The sequence below is a fragment of the Monodelphis domestica genome, chromosome 6 (genome assembly GCF_027887165.1).
Source record: "Monodelphis domestica isolate mMonDom1 chromosome 6, mMonDom1.pri, whole genome shotgun sequence".
NCBI classification, from domain to species: domain Eukaryota; kingdom Metazoa; phylum Chordata; class Mammalia; order Didelphimorphia; family Didelphidae; genus Monodelphis; species Monodelphis domestica.
The window spans coordinates 253,482,462-253,506,882 of NC_077232.1; positions in this window are offsets into that span (position 1 = coordinate 253,482,462).

Genomic DNA, 24,421 nt, shown 5'->3' on the forward strand with positions numbered 1-24,421 from the left:
CCTTCAACCCATGTATTCAAGCAGTTGTTTTTCTTCTGTGTTTTTACTCCCACAGTGTTTCCTCTGGATGTGGATAGTAGTTTTTCTCATAGATTTCCCCAAGTTGTTCAGAATCACTACCTTGCCACTAATGGAGAAGTCCATTACATTCAATTGTACCACAGTGTATCAATCTCTCTGTACAATGTTCTCCTGGTTCTGCTCCTCTCATTTTGCATCAATTCCTAGAGGTTGTTCCATTTCCCATGGAATTCCTCCACTTTATTATTCCTTTTAGCACAATAGTATTCCAACATCCAACATATACCACAATTTGTTCAGCCATCCCCCAATTGAAGGGCACCCTTCGTTTTCCAATTTTTTGCCACCACAAAGAGGACAGCTATGAATATTCTTGCACATGTCTTTTTTCTTATTACCTCTTTGGGGTACAAACCCAGCAGTGCTATGGCTGAATCAAAGGGCAGACAGTCATTTATCACCCTTTGGGCATAGATCCAAATTGTCCTCCAGAATGGTTGGCTCAATTCACAACTCCACCAGCAATGCATTAATGTCCCTACTTTGCCACATCCCCTCCAGCATTCATTACTTTCCATAGCTGTCATGTTAGCCAATCTGCTCGGTGTGAGGTGATACCTCAGAGTTGTTTTGATTTGCATTTCTCTTACTATAAGCGATTTAGAACACTTTTTCACATGCTTTTTAATGGTTTTTATCTTTTTGACTGAAAAGTGCCTACTCATGTCCCTTTTCCATTTATCAATTGGAGAATGGATTGATTTTTTGTACAATTGGTTTAGCTCTTTATAAATTTGAGTAATTAGACCTTTGTCAGAGGTTTTTGTTATGAAGATTGTTTCCCAATTTGTTGCTTCCCTTCTAATTTTGGATCCATTAGTTTTGTTTGTAAAAAAACTTTTTAATTTGATGTAATCAAAATTATTGATTTTACATTTTGAGATTTTTTCTAGCTCTTGCTTCATTTTAAAGTCTTTCCTTTCCCATAGATCTGCCAAGTATACTATTCTATGTCCGCCCAATATGCTTATAGTTTCCTTCTTTATATTCAGGTCATTCACCCATTCTGAGTTTATCTTGGTGTAGGGTGTGAGATATTGATCCGAACCTAATTTCTCACATACTATCCTCCAATTTTCCCAGAAGTTTTTATCAAATAGTGGGTTTTGATTCCCAAAACCGGGATCTTTGGGCTTATCATAAACTGTCTTGCTGAGGTCATTTACCTCAAGTCTATTCCACTGATACTCCTTTCTGTCTTAGCCAGTACCAAATTGTTTTGATGACCACTGCTTTATAGTATAGTTTGAGATCTGGGACTGCAAAGCCTCCTTCCTTTGCATTTTTTTTTCATGATTTCCTTGAATATCCTTGATCTTTTGTTCTTTCAAATGAACTTTGTTATTTTTTTCTAATTCCATAAAGAAGTTTTTTGGTAGTTCAATGTATATGGCACTAAATAAGTAAATTAATTTGGGTAAGATTGTCATTTTTATTATGTTAGCTTGTCCCACCCATGAGCAGTCAATATTTTTCCAATTGTTTAGATCTAGTTTTAATTGTGTGGAGAGTATTTTGTAGTTGTGTTCATATAGTTCCTGTGTTTGTCTCCACAGATAGATTCCTAATTATTTTATATTGTCGAGGGTAATTTTAAATGGAATTTCTCTTTCTAATTCTTGCTGCTGAAATGGGTTGGAGATATATAGAAATGTTGATGACTTATGTAGGTTTATTTTGTATCCTGCAACTTTGCTAAAGTTGTTGATATTGGTTAGTGATCTTTACATTTTCCTCTGAAATTCTTGATCATGGTCTAGAAAACTCTTTATCCTGGAAGATCCCTTCAGCTCTGGAGACCACAATTATAAAGTGTCCTCTGTCCCTAGAGACTCTATCCTCTGATTGGAGAATGGAGTATTCTTCCCACAATATCTGTATATTTTTAGAGTGGTCAGGCTAGCCATCTCTTTCTTTCCCAACAGGAACTCCTCTAAAGTTCTCTGTCCTGCTTATGTTAGGGTATACCTCATTCTTTCCACCTTCTCCTTTTTTCACCTCCAATTGTCTTCCCCATTAAAATAGAAACTTTTGAAGGCTTTATTTTTGCTTGCATTCATTTTCCTTTTGCCTAGAATACTGTGTGGGCAAAACAATTTTTAAAAACAAACATATATAGCCTAACTTTTTTATTTGGTTTTGTGAAAACTCAATACTGAAGGTAGGGAAATAAAATTATTCAGGCTTAAATTTAGATTATTCCTCTCTTCTCACTCAGGGATCAAGCCTTTGCAATCTGGTTTCAGAACTTATAACTCAACTGAAACTATACTCTTCAAAAGCACTACGGATCTTTTCATTGCCTTTCTCAGTCTTTATCGACATCACTGTAGTATTTGGTATTATTGCCTGCCTTCCTCCTTGGAACTGCATTTTCTCAGGATTTTTATGGCATTGCTCTCCTTTGCTGGTCTTATTTCTCATTTGATCTCTCCATAGTTTCATTTGTTTGCTCATTGAATGTATCTTGCACCTGAACAGTATGTACCAAAAGGCTCTCCAGGACCTCTTTCTCTCATTATACTAATTTTCTTGGTTTTATGAGTTTCCATGAATTTAAAGAGTAGGCAGTCCTAGAGAGGGTATCTGCTCTGATTGGTAGATATAAAATTTAGGGGAGGTGACACAAGAGAAAAAATCCTTCCTTAAATAGAGGAAACAGAGGCACACAAGATATAGATAGAAGATCCTCTGACTCTGAGTTGGACTAGAAGACAGACACTTGGACTTGGCTGTGGAACTTAACCCTAGAGAAGCTCTTGCATGAGACATCAGACTCCTTTCCTTTTAGACAGTCACCTTGGTAAGGGAAAGGCTGACTTAGTTTGCCTGCCTTTCTGGAGGTATAAACCTCCCAGAAAGGCCCATCGTTTTGAGACTCTTTTCCCTGATTAGGTACTTAAAATTTCTACCTGGCTCTGAGGAAGCAGAGCTCTCTCTCTCTCTCCCTTTATCTCATTCCTTAATATCTTCCCCTTATTGTAAACAAGCTACCTAAATTCCATTTACTTCAGTAATTCATTTTGGGATTTAGAAATTAGATTCCTGGCAATCACCAAATTAATATATTCAAGTCCAACCACAAATATATTTAACAAGTTCAATTATAATAATATATCATAATCAACACATATCTATCTCCCCCTCTCTGCCATCTCTATTTTCTCTCTCCCCATTTATTTCATAGAAATTAACTTGTTTAAGGTAAAAAAAGTCACACAGGAGTTAAATTTGTTAAATGTTTCCTATGTTCATTCTCTCCCTCTCTCTCCCTCCTTCTCTCTCCTTCCCCTATTTACTTTTATCATTTATTCTCTGTCTTCCCTACCTACCTTTAGCCCACAGAGCTCAAGTAACTTGTCTAAAGTTACATAGGGAGATAAATTCATCAAGTGCTAGGGTACAAAGAAAAAGCAAAGAACACTTGAACTTCTTCTTGAGCTTAAATGTCATATCACCAACAACTTATTGGATATTTCCATCTGCATGTTCCATTATCATGTCAACTCAACTTTTTTCCAATTTGAACTTAATTCTTCACTCTTCACTTCCTATCATCCTAAATTTTCTACTTCTGTTGAGGGCATCAGATTCATATCAGTGACTGGGGTTAAAAAAAAATCATAGTTGTCCTTATTTCTTTGGTCTTCCTTACTCTTCATATACAATCAGTTGTCAAGACTTGCTCATTCTGTTATGCCATCTTTTGCATAGTTCTTTTTCACTACTATAATTGAGGTTCTTTTCACCTGGATAATTGAAAAACCTTTCTAATTGGTTCCTCTGCCTCAATTCTCTCCCCTTCCTCAATCTATTTTCCCTATAGCTCCCAGAGCAATATTTTGAAAATGCAGGTCTAACTATGTAACTTCTCTGCTCAAGAAAATTTCCATGGCTTCTTGTCACCTCTAGGATGGGAAGATAAAAAAAAAAAACTTCCTCTGGAATTTTAAATTAAATTTTATTTTGTTAATTAATTGAAATGTTTTTCCTTCCATCCACTCCATATCTTATTAGAGAAAAAAGAAAAATAAACAAAACAAAAAGGAAAAAGAAATTTATTCCTTGTAAAAAATACATGTATTCAAGGAAAACAAATTCCCTCATTGACCATGTTTGGAAAAAGTTATGCTTTAGTGTCTTTTCCTCAACACAATCCTGCCAGATAGATAGCACAAATGATATTTTTCTATTAGCAGCAGCAGTGAGACTAGAAGCCATAGGCCCTGGAATTTTCACCAATAAATAAATAAAAGGAGGCCATTTATCCAAATATAATTCCATGTATTAAGAGGACTCTTTGTGCCAAAGATCTTGAGCATTGGTTGACAGTCTTCCTTCTGGTTGACCTGACAATTTATCCTTTGGATAAACTGAAGGTCCTGATTGGTGAATGTCTTAATGGGGAGATGGGCTTAGAGGCTCTTCCCTTATTACTTCATCATTGAGAGAGGAAGAACTACTCAGGTGAGCAGTTCCTTACTACTATACTAAGCTAGAGAAAGGTGGCCAACACTCCCCTCTCTGGTATTTAAGGAAAAAGAATGTTAGCTGGTTTATGAAACTCAATTTCCTCTAGAAATCTTTGACTAGAAAAATGTAAGCCATATCTATCAGGTTTTCACTGGCTGTTTCCCCTATTTTAGACCTGGTCATTCCAAATTTTGATGAAGGGATTACCAAGCACAAAAAGTACTAGTGCTAGGAAGACCTTGTTAGCATTGGTTTTTGTCTATAAAATAAACATAACAAAGGTCCCTGCCTGCTTAGATGGGGGCTCAGACCTGGGAGTAATAAACTTAATCAGTTATGCCCTCAAGGAACTACTTATCTTTAGAGGCTAGAGTCAGAAGAAATTAATAGATTCACATAGAAATATTGGTAATAAATAATATGATCCAACATTAATTTTCCTCAAAACCATGTCCTTGGCTTCCAATCTAGGGTCCCACATTCCCCCTTCCAGTTCATTTTTCACTGTCACCCAACATGGCCTCTCCATTGCAATGAGAACAATACCCTTTCTTGGAAATACTCTGCCCATTTCTGTATTAATTGTTCTTCTCTTTGTACTTTCCCATTTTACCTCTCATACCATACCTGTTGGTCTGTGATGCAAGGGGAAGATCTCATAACTAATTTTTCCTCATTCCATATTTTGATTCAAACTTCTGGGGTTTGAATTAACCATCAGGGCAGGGAATATTTAGGTTTGAATTGGTTTCAGTAGAAATAGATTGACCAGCACCAAATACTGACATTTGGTCTACACTGACATGGATGATAAATGGACATTTTAACTACACATTCATGAGAATGAAGGGCATTCTACCTGTCAGCCTGGGCTAGTTTCAGGGTAGCAGCAGGATCAAGGTCACTAGAATGAGATATTCTCAGATCAAATGTACTCACTGCTATGGAAATCCTTGGCTGGGAATAGCTGTTGGGCATTCCCTTGTCTGTCCAGCCTTTCATTTGAAGAAAGCCCCAGAGTTCATAGTTTGACACATCCTTCCTGGTTGGGGTGCAGCAATAAGTAAGCTTAGCTATTTGTGCAGCTATCTGGAGAGAAATAGTATGTTAAATTGGAAACAGATGGACAGAATGACCCACACAGCCTTGGAATTCACAGTGTAACTCAGAAGAATTAAATCAGGTGCCTGACGCCCTGACAATTTTGTCTCAGTAGGAAAAGAAGAGAAAACACCTGGGAATGCTGTGATTGGTGGTGGTGTGGTCACTGATTTTGTTTTTTAATTGTTTTTCTGATTTGATGTTAGCTTGACTAGAGTTCTTTTTTATTTTCCTTTTAAAAATTACACTTTTACATGTGTAGATTCTCTTCTTTCCCCACTTTTCATCACTCCCCACCCCCAGTCTATTGATTCTGAGGCATCAACTAAAGTATGAACTCTGAATCTGGATGAAAGGTTAGACTGAGAATTAAAACTACCATTTTTCTATTCATCTGGGAAGTGTACTCCCTTTTTTACACCCTTTGCTTGCCAATCATGCTCTCCATAAGTTTCTCCCTATTACCTCAATAAATAATAGTATTTGTAACATTGTTTTTGATGTTTACTTGAATTATTAAATACCAGTATAAAAGCCTGTTAATATTAACTGGACATTTACAGTTTTTATTAGATTATATTGTAAGAATTTTTTATTTGGCAAATAATAACATATTTAGATATCAATATGGGGTCTGCACAATGTTTGCATATGCACAGATTTTCTCATTTGAATTTCATAGATGCATAACAATTACTTGAAGTTGTTGTGAATATTATTGTGAAGTGAATATTATTGACCCATTTCATAAGTGAGGAAACTGAGTCTCAGAGAACTTGTAGTTACACACTGATCACAATTATCAGAGGCAACATTTGAACGAAGAATTTGATCCTGTTGCTGTTTAGAAATGAATTTACTAGGCTACAATGTCTAATTCTTCTAAATCTATGAAATCCTTTATAAAGATTTATGAAGCAATTGGTTACGCATGGAAACTTGTGAGACTCTAGATATGGCAAACTAAGTGGTCCTTGCCTTTTAGGAATATATTTTACTCAAGATAGAGCAATAATATGAACACATAGGTGAAGAGAAAGATCAATTTTTCATCAGAAAGTGGAGCAAAGGAGAAAATGGAGAATGATTTTTAAGAGCTGGTTGCTTAATATATATGTAGAGATTGATTGAGATACACCCAATGCTATCACCAAACAGCATTTGTTGAGGTAATAGGACCTATGTTTTGTATATACCTGTACTGTACATGTTGTCTCCTACATTTGAACATAAGCTTCTAGAGGCCAGGGACTATTTCCCCTTTTTCTTCATATATTCAATAGTTATCAAGGTTTCTGGCACATATTGAATGCTTAATGAATGCTTATTGATTGATTTTTAAAGAACCACCATTTCAGTTGATTATTTCATAGATCTCTCTTTTCTACTTCCCCTTCACCCAGCTAATTTATACAGATGAATAAAGTATGCACAAGGGAGCCATATGGTGTTTCTTCCCAGAGAAAACTTCAGACAAGGAGGAGCCAGGAAGTCTAGTCTAGTCTAGTCCTTAGTCTTTTATTAACACTATGTGTGAAGTTGGACAAACCACAGAATCTTTCTCCATTTCAATTTCCTGATCTGCCAACTAAGAGAGATGGCCTGGATGATACTGATGTTTTCTTCTAACTTCTAAATTTATGTTAAATTCTATGATTAATGAGATATAGAAGGGATTAGGGTCCAAAGAAAAGGGTGGGGGGAAATCTGAAGGGTATGGTGAATGACAAGGAAATCAAAGATACTGTATATTTAGGCAAGGTATGGTTATCTACCTTTAGTGAGAAGAAAGCTTCACCTAAGAGGTAGATAACCATACCTTGCCTAAATATAAATTTAGAGCAATATAAGACTTGAGATCAGTTAGTTCAATCCACTAATTCTATAGGTGAGGAAACTGAGGCCTGGAGAAATTAATTGATTTGGTTAAGGTTAAATAGATGGTAAATTAGTAGAGACAGAATAAGAACTCAACCCCTCTGATTACAAGTTACATCGTCCCATGCTGATTTGTGATTTCAATAATATAAAAATTTATTTAGGTGACTTCTACATTTAAGGCATTTTACTGGACACTAGAAAGGAAGACCAAACTGAAATAGACCCTGCCTGTCCTCAAGAACCTTATATACCATTGTGCTTGAAGGAAGGAGAGTCCAGGAATAATGGGAGGAAGAGAGGTCAAGGCTGGCAGGGATACTTAGCAAAATCAAGAGGGTCGAATAAGGAACATGGAAGGGTAATTGAAGGAGGTGAAGAAGTGTCAATCTCTGTGACATTCTGGCAAAGAATCTTTAAAAGAAGCATTTAATTATTTTTTTCATTATAAATGATTCATTGCTGTTTCCTCCTTCTTTTTTCACATTTATCACTTACCTGTAATTTTGTTGTTTCAAACACTTTCACAGCAAACAGAATGTTCCCTTTTAACCAATAATGATTAATAAAAAAATAATAGCTAACATTTATATAGAAGTGCTTCACCAATATAATCTTACTTGATCCTCACAAAAGCCCTGGAATGTTAATTCTATTATTATATACATTTCATAGACAAAGAAACTGAGGCAATTAGAGATTAAATGACTTGCCTGTGTGCAAGTATAGCATAATGAAATAACTGCTTATATCTAGAACTGCATGCCTTATTCTCTACTTGTTGTCCCCTATCTTACTGTCACAAGGAAGGATGCAGGTTTCACTGTCAATCATTCCTCTAAAATCATGATTGGTCACTGTACTGATCAAAGATAATTCTGAAATCTTTCTCGTTCCTTCCTTTTTTCCTTCCTTCTTTCCTTCCTCCTTTTCTTCCTTCCTTCCTTCCTTCCTTCCTTCATCCTTCCTTCCTTCCTTCCTTCCTTCCTTCCTTCCTTCCTTCCTTCCTTCCTTCCTTCCTTCCTTCCTTCCTTCCTTCCTTTCTTGATAGTATGAGTGAATGAAGGAAAACTCATTTATGAAATATTTACTATGTCTGAAACACTGTCCCAGGTGCCTCCAGATCCAAATACACAAGTAAGACAATTTCTGCTCTCAACAAACTCGTATTCTAATGAGATAATCAATACAGATAGAAAGTTTTAGCTGCAAATAAGATAGAAAGGTCCCATAGTACTTTTGGTATAGCAGCAAAAAAGATGGTAATGTCTCTTCTTTAATGTCATTGCCATTGATTAAACCATTTCAGTTTCTGATGCTGAACCACTTGCCTATGTCAAGGACTTTGGGGGTAAAAAACTCTTCCTTTTCTGGGTCTTTAGTAGTTGACTCTGAAACCCCTACAAAGAGATGTACCACAGTTGAATCTCCAGGATTTTGCTTTCTAGTATGATAGCTATGAGAACAAAGTTTAGAAAGCTGGGATCAGCACTGAAAAGTGGCTCTGAATATACTGCTATCTCTGATTAAGGACCATCTATAAGAATCTTCCTTTCTTGCCTAATGGGAATGAATTCTATTTGCAAACACTTCAAGAGTAGAAGATATAGCAAATTCCTTTGGTATAAAAATCTGGAATAAAAGGAAAGTATATTGGATGCCAGTCAAAAGTGAAGATTTGCTGCTCTTAGAAAATGTTTCCCATTACTCTAGCAGGAAGAAGGAAATATTTGGGACTATGACAATGCCAATGTGGCAGAACCAGAGTCCACATGGTATCATGGCACTGGTATTATCTCAGGGGAGAGGTGGTATGAAGCCATTTTCCTAGTGGCTCCTATTTTCCTGCATTATGGGTACTTTCTGGTTCTGTGATATTTTGTGGAGCTTTGGATTATGATTATGAACTCTTTGCCTAATGCCTCACCCTTCGCTCAATTTGTATTTACTCATATCCTCATTGCTTAGCAAAGTGGCTGGGATATAGCACACACTTAGTAGATGTTTGTTAATTGATTCAGTGTCATTTAATGTTCCTCCCTGAGATTAGGGCAGGGACAATATCTTCTTTCCCTTAGGAAAGTTCCTGATCTTGGGTCTTCTCTTATGTTGTTGTTGTAAATTTAAATTTTTATTAATATCCTTACATTCATTTCTCAATCTTTCAGTATCTGTCTCCAGCTATTAATGATTATAATAAAGAATTTTAAAAAAGAAGAAAAAAGGGGTTCAACAAAACCAATCAACTTATCAAGTTGAAAGTTATATGCAGTGTTCTATACCAACAGTGCTATATAATCTCTCCAAAGAGGTAGGTATGCACATTCTCATATCTGCTTTCTGGGACCCAACTTGGTCAAGATAATTTTGCAATAGTTACTTTCAGTTCTGTGGCTATTGATTTCCCCCCATTTACATTTTTGAAGTGTGAGGAAAATTGTTTTTTGTTTTCCTTATTCCACCTACTTTATTTCATGTTAGTTTTTATGTCTTCCTCTACTATATTTAATTGTTTATGTTGATAATTTTTAATAATATAACAATATTCCTTTAAATTTACATTCTATAACTTATGTTGTCATTTCTTTATCTCTAGCCAAATACTTTGTTTTTATTTGTGTTTTACAAAAAAATAAACCTACTATAACTATTTGGATAAATTATCATCAACCTCCTGAGGTTATGTGCCAGCAAAGAAATTTCTGGGTCAAAAAGTATGGAACTTACTAAATGGACTCCAGTTCCTAAAAGGGCATAGATTCAATAGTGAGGTGGCAGTTGGAGAAGATTTCTATAAAACTGGCTTCTCCAAAATGGGGAGATTTTTAAGCCTTGAAGGAAGCAAATAAATGGCTCAAGAGAGACATACTGAATCAAGAATGTAGTCATAGTTATAATTGGGGAAGATAGAAAAGATACATATACTCTCAACTGAAGTAGGGAAGTGACTATTTGGGGAGGAGGAGGGAAGATGAATTTGGATTAATACATGTAAGCTAAGGTATCCATTAAGAAGTTGGAAATACCAAATTAGACCTACAGGGAGATACTGGATAGAGACATATTTTTTTGGGGGGAAATCATCTACATAAGAAGTGATTCATAGGAATAGGTAGGTATCCTTCAAGATTCTATCCTCAGCCCCACTTCTTTTCTCCTGCATATCATTTTGTTTAGCAATGTCATCAGCTACCATGGAATCAATTGTCATTTTTATGCAGATAATTTTAATTTCTTTTTGTACAGCTCTAACCTCTTGCCTGACCATCATTCTCTCTCCAACTTGTTATTGGTTTTCTTGAACTAGAAATAGTATAGACATCTGAAACTCAACATGCCCACAAGCTGAGTTTATTATCCCCCCCCCAACTCTCTTCCCCTTTCTTAACTTCCCTAGTATTGTTAAAAGTATCACCATTCTCCCTCTAGTCATCAACTTTAATTCTTCATTCTTTTACTCCTCCCCCTTATATCCAACCAGTTGCAAAATCTAGTCAACTCTACCTTCATAACAGCTCTTGAATATGCTCCCTTCTCTCCTCTAACATTGTCAATACCCTCACTCAAGTCTTCATCACCTCACTCTTGTATTATTCCAATTGTCTTCTGATAGTTCTCCCTAAATCAACTCTCTCCCCAGTCTAGTCTATCTTCCACTCAACTGTCAAATTGATCATCCTAAAGTGTAAGTCTTATCATGCCATTTCCATAAATTCTTCATAAAATCTAGTGGTTCCCTATTACCTCTAGCACCAAATACAAAATTTTCTGTTTGGTTTGAAATCCCTTCATAACCTAGCTCTTTCCTATCTTTCTAGTCATTTTATACCTTACTTCCCTCTATGTACTGTCACTACATGTCCATGTAGTGGCTTTCTCCCATACCTGGAACTGTCTCTCTCCTCAACTATACCCCCTAACCTGCCTGTTTTCCTTCAAGTTTCAGCTAAATTCCCACCTTTTGCAAGATGTCTTTCTTAGAGTTATGGTACTGCCTTTCCTTTGTGATTGCCTCCAAGATAAATAGTTGTTTGTATGTTTTTCACCACTAGCTTGAGAGCTCCTTGAAAATAGTAACTTTTTAAATTTAAAATATTTCTCATTATTAGGGCATTACATAAGAACAAGGGCTTAATAAATGCTTGTTAACTTGACTAAATGATACTAGGGTCAATGGAAAAAAATAGAGAGAGATAAGAGGGTAAGGAAAAGCCCTTGAAGTACTCACGTTTAAGGACTGACACCTTAAAGGAACAGTTATAGAGTTTTGTATTAAAGATGCCAAGTTAAGATATCAAGGAAGGAATGGTCAGTAGTTTCAAGTGTTGCCAGTCATGCCTCACATTTTCCCTTGATCATCTTCTTGCCATCCTTCTTGCTAATGAGCCTTCTCTTCTCCCTTTCTAGTTTCAGTTCTGGAATAGTAAACAAATCATTGCTGACACTGCTATTTAAAAAAGGAGTGTTAATCAATGCCCCTTTGTTTCCTTTCATCTAATGCTTTTCATTTCAAAATATACCTTTCTGATCATTACTTTAATTTCCTATGAAATGTAGATGAACTGATCTATAGGGGCTAATCCATGGAGGAAAATCAGATATTTCCCATCTATTCCAGTCCACAATATGAAGATATAGAAAGAGAGAGAGAGAGAGAGAGAGAGAGAGAGAGAGAGAGAGAGAGAGAGAGAGAGAGAGAGAGAGAGAGAGAGAGAGTTTGTGCATAAGTGCTTCTTCTGGCCATGTGAAAGGGCTTAGTAATGATGAAGAGTGCTTTAATTATCTACTGAACTGGAAGAATTGATTATTCAGGGTTTATACAAAGACAAGCCATTGAGCTTTTGGAATTATTTTTTCTTTCCAAATGGACTATTTTGAGCTGGTTCCAAGAATTTAGTGGGGAAAATGGCAGCTACCCTGTCTCCCATCTGGCCTCCATGTGGTCAGAAGCACATGGCCATCTCTTCCTATTTTCTGTTTTTTTTTCTTTTCCTGATTTTATGTGAACAATTATCCCAGGGTGAATGTGTCCAGGGTTAGTGGCAATCTTGTGAGTTATGAAAGGTTCAATAGTCTCAGGAGACCTATGATGTGGAAGCTGTGAAAAAAAGTGCTGGCAGTAGATTCAAAAAAGGAGCCAATCCTGAGTACTCAGTTTAGTAGCCCACTAAGTAAAAAGCTTCATTCAAGAGGAGCTGTGTGAGGAAGATACAAAGGTATATTCTACACCAGGAGCTATGAATTACCTTTTTGTCACATGTATTCCTTATATGTATGCCTTGCGATATTGTTCTCTAAATTTGAATAGATTCCTCTTGTGGAACTTTGTATATTTGTACCAATTTGAAATGTCTTATACCAATTGTTTTTGTTATGTCAACTTGGAAAATTCCCTAGTGGAAAGCTGAGTTCATTGGTTGGTTGTTAATGGAAAGTATGCAAATTGGGGCCCAAGAGCTAATGTTAGAAATAGAAACTCACTTAGCTACCCAAGGAACCTCTGGGATGTATGACCTGACAGCTGGAAGAGTACTAGAGACAATCTTACACCTATATGTTGCCTTCTCTGTTAGAATCAGTTCAATACCAATGTCCTACTTTGCCCAACTATTCTAAATTAGCACCAAGTCCCTATAGTCTGTCTATACCAAATATTTATCTCTTTAGAATAAGGATTGCTTTCTGCCCTTTGTTCCTGCTATAAGCACTAACTAATACATAATGGAGAGCTTAGAAGCTATGTTGATCAGCTGTTTATACCCTTTGCTGGCTTAATAAACATAAGTAAATGTCCAGAGCAAAAGCTAACATTATTCAAGTCCAAAAGGAGCCACATGCTTGTTCAACTAGTTTCAGAAAGGGAAAAGAGAATGGGAAGAAACATCAATGGTCTCTATTCCCAGCCTGAACTTTATTAGGAATATGGGATTTATCCAGAGCATAAGTTGTACTTAACATGTCCTCACTAACCTGACTCAATGCTTACTTGAAGCCACTAGTAACTTCAGCCATCCACTTACTATGGTGTTATACTTGTGTTTCCTGAACCTGATAATATCTACTCTGCTCCATGTCATTCTTGACCCTCTATTGCTCAGTTCCCCACATTTGTTTTCTATAAACCCCTTCTTCCAAGGTCAAGATCTGGGATACCATAGGTAATCTTCAGGTCAGAAATCTCTTCACATTTAGGAATGCTAGGAAGGGGACTGTCTGCTGGCAGCTAACCCCACTCTTTCCCCCTTACTCTGTCCTAGCCTCTTGCCAAACCTAGAGAAAAGTAGGTTACATTGAATTGGAATAGAAATGTTGTCAAGGAAGATGAAGTTAGAAAAAGAAAAAAAGAAACATGTGATTGGACAATTAATAATTCATTTATAACCTGGCAAAGACCATCTTAGGAGAGTGCTGTATTTACAATGCCAGATTGCAAGCCCGAGGTTTGAGCAAGTACAGGCAGCAGCAATTACCTGCACTTTCTGGAAATAAAGTCATAAAAGGAAGGAGAGAGAAGAGATAAGGGTTATGATGGGTAGGAGACCCAATGGAAGGTGAGTTTTTCCTTTGTTGTTGTTTTTTAAAGAATGACCTGAGTATGTTTTATACTGAGGGAAAATAAATATCAAAGGAGGAGCTAAAGATGCATAAAAGTGAGGAAAGGCTCGATCAAGAATGGCCATGGAGGAATTGAGATGGCGTGGGATAGAGTACTCATGTAGGAAGAATAACAGTGAAAAGAAATGTTCTGATAAAAAGGTTTACAATATTAATTTTAATTGAAAGAATGTTACATTGAGACAGAGAGGCAGTCTGGGTAGGGAGCTGGTCTTAAAAGATCTGAATTCAAGTCCTACCTTTAACAGAGTCTGGGTGATCCCATGTAAATTGATTAATATCTGTACTTTAGACAACTCTCTGACTATGCTGAAGATAGACTGTGAACTTGCACTGATAATGTTTCTTCACTGAGGAATTGACTATGCCAATGAGATCACATGTCTAGACCATATCTCCATACCTAACATTGAGCTGTTGGCATAGTTCCTGGTAAGCTGATGTTATTTAGTCAGATTCTCCCCTTTTGGGCTTCAAATAAGCAAGTGTAGGGTTTGGGGAAAGTTATCAGGTATGTCATGTTAGCATATCCCACCTGCATTTTTATATGTCTAATCTCTCTGTGCCTTAGTTTCCTCATCTGTAAAGCAAGGAGGTTGAACCCAGTGGTTTCAGTCTCCAAAATTATGATCTTTTGACCCTTTGCTTCTGTAGAAAGGAGCGAACCATTTCCCACTCCTCCCATGGTAGAAAAAAAACACGAATTCTCTCACTACCACATAAATCAACAACATATTTCTATCTGTAGGTTTATGGCAACAAGACTGCTCATGTTGGGGCTGGAGATTTGGGGTGATTATAAGAAATATGAAATTTTGGTTCTTGATTGTTTTATATTTATTCTCTTTGTATAAGGGTTTCTTTGTTATTCACTCTAAGTGCTGAATGCCCATGAAATAAATAAGATCATAGAATCATGGAATTTAAAGCTAGAAGGGGGCTCAGGTTTATCTAGTCCAACCTATTTATTTTACAGATAAGGAAAATGGCATAGAGAGGTCATGCTTGTAACTCTTCATTTTAATAGTGATTCATTAGTCTTTAAAATCCCATTTAGACACCTGTTGATCATCATCTTTAAAATATTGATGGCAGTGATTTAATGAACTGATGATACCTTTTTTTTTAGTTGTACTTTTTTTTCTCTTTTGGAATTTACTGTCCTATTCTAAAGATTTATTGATCCTTTAAGGAAAAAATCAGACCCACATTCCCTTTCAAAATATTTCTGCCTGTGGATTTCATTTTCTCTTTTTATTTTCTCTGCCTATAGCTCATGTCATAGAATAAAGCAATGCAGAACTTTTAAGATGGGAAGGAGAAACAAGACAAGTTACCCTAGGAGCAGTTGAAGGGCCTCATTTCCTGCTCCCTGTGTTTATTTCCCATGAGTAGGAAGCCTGGGATTGCTTCCCATGGAGGGTGGATATTCCTGTGGAAGACTGGCCCCCATGATACTTTTCACTCACTAAATCTTTCACATATACCAAATTGAGAGCTTCCCCAAATCACAGACTATCCAAATGAATAGTCCTTATCCACAGTCACCTTCAAACTAGCTTTACTTGTCATTCTAACCTCATGGTCTTTTATTCATTTGCTGCCACAGAAAATGCTCCTCAAGATGGGTGTTATATTTAACTTCACTGGATAATCTTCAAGATAACAAGTGGTGGTAGAGTGATCTCTACCAGTATCATTTGCCAGGCTGTCTGACAGGTCAAAAGTGACAATGTTCAAATGAAGCTGGAAATACAGAAGGGGAAAATTTTTCCTAAGAGGATAGTATTAAAAATCTCAAGCCAAATCATGCATCTGTGGGTGGGGGTAGAATGCAAAGGAAACAAATCATATGTACATCTTGAGTCAGATGATAATTCACTACTTATACAGGTTTGCAGAGATCTGCCCTTTAGCTTCAGTCTAGGCACAAAGGAGAATCTTCCCAAGCTCCCCTTCATTCTTGCTCCTTGATTCCTAACTCCAGTGTCTGGTCTGAGCCTTCTGGAGTACTTTAGTACTTTGATACTTCATGTTGAATTATGTTACGTTATACTCTAAGCTCTTTGAGATCAGAACATAGAACAAATCTAGGACTGGACCTGTTATTTCAGTGGTAGAGAGGTATTTCAGTAATGACAAAGACCCAAACCTTCCCTGTAACTTATATTTAATACTAGCTTTGGACCCTGAGAATTTAGTAGTCATAGTAGTAGTAGTAATAGTAGCAGTAATAGTAATAATAGTAGATGACTAGTAGTAGTAATAGTAACAGCAGTAGTAGCAATATCAGCCTCAACAGCTATAGTAGTGGTAATAGTAGTAATAAGTAACCAGTAGTAGCAGCAGCTGCAACAGTAACAGCAGTAGTCATTGTAATAATTGTAGTAATAGATGATTAGTAGTCATAGTAGTAGTAGTAATAGTAGCAGTAATAGTAATAATAGTAGATGACTAGTAGTAGTAATAGTAACAGCAGTAGTAGCAATATCAGCCTCAATAGCAATAGTAGTGGTAATAGTTGTAATAAGTGACTAGTAGTAGCAGCAGTAGTACTATTAATAGTAGTAACAGATAACTAATAGTAGTGGTAGTAGTAGCAGCAGCAGCAACAGCAGCAGCAGTAGTCATTATAATAATAGTAATAGATGACTAGTAGTCATAATACTAGTAAGAGTAGTAGTAGATGACTACTAGTAGTAATAGCAACAGCAGTAGTAGCAATAGCACCCACGATAGCAATAATAGTGGTAATAGTAGTTATAAATGACTAGTAATAGTAGCAGCAGCAGTGATAGCAACAGTAGTAGAAGTAGTAATAGTAGAGGTGGTAGTGGTGGTCATAGTAACAGTAGTAATAGTAATAGTAGTTGTCAGAGTAGTGGTAGTAGTAGCAGTAACAGCAGCAGCAGTAGTAGTAGTAGCATTGGTGGTGGTAATAGTAGTAATAAGTAATAGTAGTAGTTGTAACAAGAGCAGTAGTAGTTGTATGGTGGTGGTGACAGGCAGTAGAGATGATAGTAAATAATGATAATAAGAAGGTAATTTTTCTATGGTTGTTTAAAGCCTGGTTCTATCATGATGCAAAGCCCCTTACAACGTTTATTATTAGCAACAATAAAAATAACAGCTAGCATTTATCTAGCTCTTACTGTGTGCGAGGAGCTGTGCTAAATACTTAATATGTATTATCTCATTTGATCCTCAAAACAATCTGGGAGGGAGGTGCTATATAATGAGGGATAATACCCCATTTTTTTTAGATGAAACTGAGGCAAACAAAAGAGATGTGATTCGCCATAGCTGGTGAGTGTCAGGGGCCAAATTTGAATTCAGGTTTTCCTAATTTCAGATTCAGCACTGTGCCCCCTCAATTCCTCATATGTGTTATTAGCAGCAGCAGCAGTGGTAGTAAATAACAGTAGTAATAATTAATAAGTAGCTAACATTAATATAGAAAGATGCTAGAAAGATGCCTAACCCCTTTACATATATTATTTCATTTGATTCTCTCAATACCCCTGTAGATACTATTATTATCCTCTCTTTATAGATGGGGACATTGAGTCTTAGAGAGGTCATACAACTAGCAAGTGTCTGAGGCAGAATTCGAACTCAAATTTTTCTGATTTCAGGTCTAGACAACAAGTTGCTAGAAGGTATCAGAGGTGGGATTTGAATCTAGATCTTCAAAAGCCTGCTCTTTCTCCATGATATCATGCTTCTTCTTGAGACCAGGGACCATATAACAATATATGTGCCATCAAGAATTGGAGTATTAACAATTAAAACTAGATCTAAATAATTGGAAAAACATTAATTACTCATGGGTAGGATGAGCTAAAATAATAAAAATGTCAATCCTACCCAAACTAATTTACTTATTTAGTTCCATACCCATCAAACTGCCAAGAAATTTTTTACTGAATTAGGGAAAAAAAAAACTATAATGAAGTTCATTTGGAAAACAAAAGATCAAGAATATCAAGGGAAATAATGAAAAAAAATGTGAAGGAAGGTGGCCTAGCAGTGCCAGATCTTAAACTGTACTACAAAGCAGTGGTCATCAAAACAATATGGTACTGGCTAAGAGACAGGAGGGAGGATCAGTGGAATCGAATTGGGATAAGTGACCTCAGCAAGACAGTCTATGATAAACCCAAAGATCCTAGCTTTTGGGACAAAAATCCACTATTTGACAAAAAAAAAACTGCTGGGAAAATTGAAAACTCTATGGGAGAGATTAGGTTTAGATTAATATCTCACACCTTACACCAAGATAAATTCAGAATGGGTGAATAACAAATATAAAGAGGGAAACTATAAGTAAACTCAGTGAACACAGAATAGTATGCTTGTCAGATCGTTGGGAAAGAAAAGATTTTAAGACCAAGCAAGAGCTAGAAAAAGTTATGAAATGTAAACTAAATAATTTTGATTATATTAAATTAAAATGGTTTTGCACAAACAAAACCAATGCAACCAAAATTAGAAATGAAGCAACAAATTGGGGGAAAATCTTTATAACAAAAACCTCTGACAAAGATTTAACTACTCAAATTTATAAGGAGCTAAATCAATTTTACAAAAAATCAAGCCATTCTCCAATTGATAAATGGGCAAGGGACATGAATAGGCAATTTTCAGTTAAAGAAATAAAAAAAAAGTATTCTAAATCTCTTACAATCAGAGAAATGCAAATCAAAACAACTCTGAGGTATTACCTCACACCTAGCAGATTGGCTAACATGACAGCAAAGGAAAGTAATGAATGCTGAATGGGATATGGCAAAGTCGGGACATTAATTCATTGCTTCTAGATTTGTAAACTGACCCAAACATTCTGGAGGGCAATTTGGAACTATGCCTAAAGGGCGCTAAAAGACTGTCTTCCCTTTGATCCAGCCATAGCACTGCTGGGTTTGTACCCCAAAGAGATAATAAGGAAAAAGACATGTACAAAAATATTCATAGCTGCGCTCTTTGTGGTGGCCAAAAATTGGACAATGAAGGGATGCCCTTCCATTGGGGAATGGCTGAACAAATTGTGGTATGTGTTGGTGATGGAATACTATTGTGCTCAAAGGAATAATAAAATGGAGGAATTCCATGGAGACTGGAACAACCTCCAGGAAGTGATTCAGAGTGAGAGGATCAGAACCAGGAAAACATTATACACAGAGACTGATACACTGTGGTACAATCGAATGTAATGGACTTCTCTATTAGCGGCAATGCAGTGATCCTGAACAACTAGGAGGAATCTAGGACAAAAACCACTATCCACATTCAGAGGAAACACTGTGGGAGTAAAAACACTGAAGGAAAATAACTGCTTGAATACATGGATGGAAGGGATATGGTTGGGGAGGTAGACTAAATGAATATCCTAGTGCAAACATCAACAACATGGAAATAGGTTCTGATCAAGGACACAAATAATACCCAATTAAATTGCATGTGGGCTGCGGGAAAGGTGGGGGAAGGGGAGGGAGGGAAATAATGTGATTACTGTAACCAAGGAATAATGTTCTAAATTGACTAAATAAACTAATTAAAATTGAAAAAAAGAATAATCATAGCTGTGCTGTTTGTGGTGGCAAAAAATTGGAAAATGAGGGGATGCCCCTCAATTGGGAAATGGCTGAACAAATTGGGGTATCTGTTGGTGATGGAATACTATTGTGCTGAAAGGAATAATGAACTGGAGGAATTCCATGTGAACTGGAACAACCTCCAGGAACTGATGCAGAGCAAAAGGAGCAGAACCAGGAAATCATTATAAACAGAGACTGATACACTGTGGTACAATCGAATGTAATGGACTTCTCCATTAGGGGCAATGCAATGATCCAGGACAATTCTGAGGGACTTATGAGAAAGAATGCCATCCACATTCAGAGTAAGAACTGTGGGAGTGGAAATACAGAAGAAAAACAAGTTCTTGATCACATCGGATGATGGGGATATAGACTTTAAATGATCGCCCTAGTGCAAATGCAAAAAGGAAATGGGTTTTGATCAAGGACATATGTAAAACCCAGTGGAATTGTGCATAGGCTACAGGAGGGGGTAGTGGGAAGGGAGGGAAAGAACTTGAATCTTACAACCAAGGAAAAATATTTTAAATTAACTAATTAAATACAATTTTCCAAAAAAAAAAAAGGCAAATAAGTTATAATGAAATAAAAAAATGATTTTTTTTTCTCAAAAATAAATGCTTTCTGATTGATTTCTTGATATTTAACTATCGGACACATTATCATAGTAATTCAAAATAAAATCACTCATCGAATACTTTTAAAAATTGGAATGTTAAGACAAAGGCATGGGGAGAGTATGAATGTCCCATGCAACTAATTGAGAGTGAGAAAGGACAGTTGTACAAGGAATGGCCACTGCTCCTTCTAGAGCAAACTTTGTCTCTATCACAATGACCATTCTGATCAATGGAGCAATTAAAGTGACATGGAGCTCTGCTAAGAGCACCTTTGTAATCAGTGCCAATACTGTTAACCACATCTGCACTCTAGTATTTCAAGGTCAATGATTTCATTCATGTTTAGCAGTAACATGGTAGCCCAGTGGGTAGAGTGTTTGACTCAGAGATAGGAAATCCTGAGTTCAAATCTGATTTCAGACAATTATTAGCTTAGTGACCAGACAAGTCACTTGACCTGTGTTTCTCAGTTTCCTCATGTCTAAAATGGGGATATAATAGCACCAGCCTCTCAGGTTTCTCTTGAGGTTGAGATATAATGCAATAATGATTGTAAAGGACTTAACTCAGTGCCTTGCACATTGTAAGCACAATATAAATGATAGCGATTATTATTATTATCACTTACCTTCTGTTTGCTTTAGTTTTCTCAGCTGCAAAATGGGGATAAGAGCATCTTATCATATTAAATGAACAAATGTGATAATAATTATTTATTAAAAAATTTTCCCATGATGACATGATATTTATTGTCTCCTTCCCCTCTTCCCTTCCCCACCCAGAGTTAACATTCAATTTCACTGAGTTATACATATATCGACATAATAATTATTATTTTAAAAATGCTTAGCACGTATTCGGGATGAGGCAAATGTTTATTCCCTCTCTCCTTTCCCCATCCATGTAGTTATTACCTGTGATGATGTAGCTTGTATCCTCCATGTCTCAGTTTCCCTAGTTGTTGTGGCCCAAAACAAATATTATCACTTGGTGACCAACCCATAGTATCTCCAAACTTAGTTTGGGCAGACAGAAGAGTAGCTAGCCTATCCTGTATTTTGTGTGAGAACCCTTTTGGAATGAATGAAAAAAAGCATCTATTAGGTGCATACTGTGAGTCAGGGACTGAGCCAAGGCTGGAGATACAAATTCAGAAAGCAAGAGGGTCTTTGCCCACAGTGAGTTCGTGCTTTAATAGGGGAAGACAGTACACAATAGAGTAATGGTGGCCAGGAATTGGTGTTTGAGGCAAAGAAGGAAGAGGGTGGGCAGGTGGACTCATTAGGGAATGAATTGGTTAGTCCTTTCCAGCAATGATAATGTTGATTTGATCAGTAGAGTCTGACAGAGCTCAAGCTTTGATGTAACAGCCTTGTTTTACTTCTGCTCCACAGTGAGGTAATGAATAAGTATCAGAGGGAGATTCTATTGACAAACACAAATCATTCTAATTTGAATTAAATTAATATTATTTATGAGCACAAATAATATTAAAATCAATTTAAATTAAAATCAATTTAACTAATACTCAATTTAATTTTTAGAATCTCATAATTCAAGGAAAACTATAAATATTTAATTGAAAATAAAAGGCTGTCATATTTATTCCCTGGGCATTAATGTGCTGGTGATCTCTAATGCTTCCTGGGACCTAAAGGAAGTGGCAAGCTATAATATTCCAAAGAAAAAGCTAATGAAGTTCACTAAAATGATGAAGTGTGTCTAGAAAGCTAGAATGAACCTGGTTCAAGTTCCCTCTGCCATGTCATATACTAGTTTTGTGATCCTGGGCAGGCCATTCCTCTAAGACTATATTAAATTGCAGAGATGGTGCTGTCCTGAGAATGCCCTATACCAAATGCAGTCACAACTCTAGTCCTGATCTTTGGTTCTGATTTTTTAAAAAATCCAAATTTCTATCTAGCTGTGCATGTTCTGAGTTGTGACTCAGACCAGAAGACCATTCAAAGCAAGTACTCAGAGAGAGCAGCTGTATGTTTTGTAGTTAAAACTTGCTTATTTCCTTGGAATCTACCACTTTTCTGTACTACCAGGACACTGCTCAGCTTGACTGATTAAAAAGAGGGTGAAAACAGACAACAAAAAAAGAGGGGACACCAGCCGACTCGTCTATAGTAAGTAGGAGTTTGGGGTGGGGGACACTGAATCCCTTAACTGGGAGTTTGCACATTTCTAAGGCCTAAAGCCTATAATATCAATTTCTGTCAACACTATTTATGTGGAAAATTGCATTGCCATAGCAGAATTGGGACAGTAATATAATTTTAACACTGTAATGTAAAATAGCTCTCCAGTGTGGGTTAGCCAGAAATCCAAACAAAAGGAAAAACCCAGAACTCTACTGCCAAACAGAAATGTAAGCATGTTGTGGGAAGTGGGAAGAATGGAGTAAGCCAATGAGTAAGATGAGTAGGCTTTGACATCTCAGCATGAACATATAGACTTATTTCTATTGAGTAGGGAATAGCTGGCTTGTTTCTCCTCTCTTCAGTCTGATGACCAGTTTCCTTTTGTTCTTGCAAACAAGGCAAACAGAAATATGACATGTCCATCTAGAGATGCTTTTTCCTCCAAACCTGTTAAACTTGCCAGATTTATTTCTGTTAACAATATATGGCGTGGCGACTCAGAGCCTTTTAAAATGGCTATGTTGCTTTAAAATAAATCTGCCAAGGCATTTCTGATTTCAAGAAGGGGAGGGACCAGTACAAATTTGTAATATAAAAGTAGTCCCAATTTAAAATTTTCCCATCTCTTCTCTCAAAAATTAATACAATTAAAGCCCAAAGGACAAGATAATTTGCCTTTAGAGATTGTTATTATTATAGATTCATGAGAAAAGACATTTTCTTTCACTATGAAGAAATAACAACCAAGTTTTTCTTGGTTGTCTGTTTGGATTTTCCTTTTGCTAATCCCTCTTCCTTAGTCAATCTATTATAAAAGTCCTTCAGCTCCCTCCCAGTTTTTCAGTGTTATACCTTACTCCTCCACACATTTGGTGATCTAGTGAACACTGCCTTTTTGTTTTTCCTTAATTCCACAATATAATCTATGACTGCATCCATACTGTATTCTCTCTGGCTGCCCCCATGTCTGAAACTCTCTTCCTCTACATCTTTGTATCCTATCTAGCCTGGCTGGATTCCTGTTAAAATCTCACTTTCTACAAAAACCTTTCCAAATTCCCCTTAATGCTTATGTTTTCAAATTAGAGATTCCCAACTTGAGACACTCCTTCCCCTACATGGTTAAAAACAAAAACAAAAAGCCAAAGTTTTTATGTATTTATTAAAATTATTTTTATGAAAATGTAATCTTGTTATGAAAATGTATTTTATATTTATTTTCTATATGCCTATTCATGATAAAATGCTGGAACTTATTTCCCTATATATTGAATAAGGTCTATAAGGGAAGATTTATTAAATGTCAAGGAGAAGCAACACCAAAAATGATTGGGAACCATTATTCATTAGGATGACCTTCATTTAAAAAATGCAATCTGATATTTCCTTTGAAGTTAAAATTCTCTGATTTGGAGGGGGGTTATTCAAAGATTTTAGGTTTCAATTTCTTCATATACAAAATGAAAATTGTTAATAAAAATGCTTGTTGACCGACTGACATGATTTATCTTTTTTGAAGGTTTTATTCATGTCTTTTCTTTTCATATGAGTAGTTTTCAAAAATATTTTTTTCTTTTCCCCTAGATATTTTTCTTCATTTGTTGATACGTAAAGCTTCTCCCATTTCATCATATGAAATTAGGTTAAGATCTCCATTTCATGTTTTGTCAATTAAAAATATTTCTATAGAAAATCATTTATTATTTCTAAGTCTTATAGAGTGTTGCATTTAATACATTTTCTGATAATTCTTTTTATTTCCTTCCATTATGAATTCACATTTTATTTTCTTTTTGTAATTTAAATTTAAGAGATTATTTATAATTTAAGAGGTTAAAGTTAAGAGGTTATTAGTTATTTTATTAGTCTTTACAATAAGCCAGCTTTTTTCTATGTAATCTCT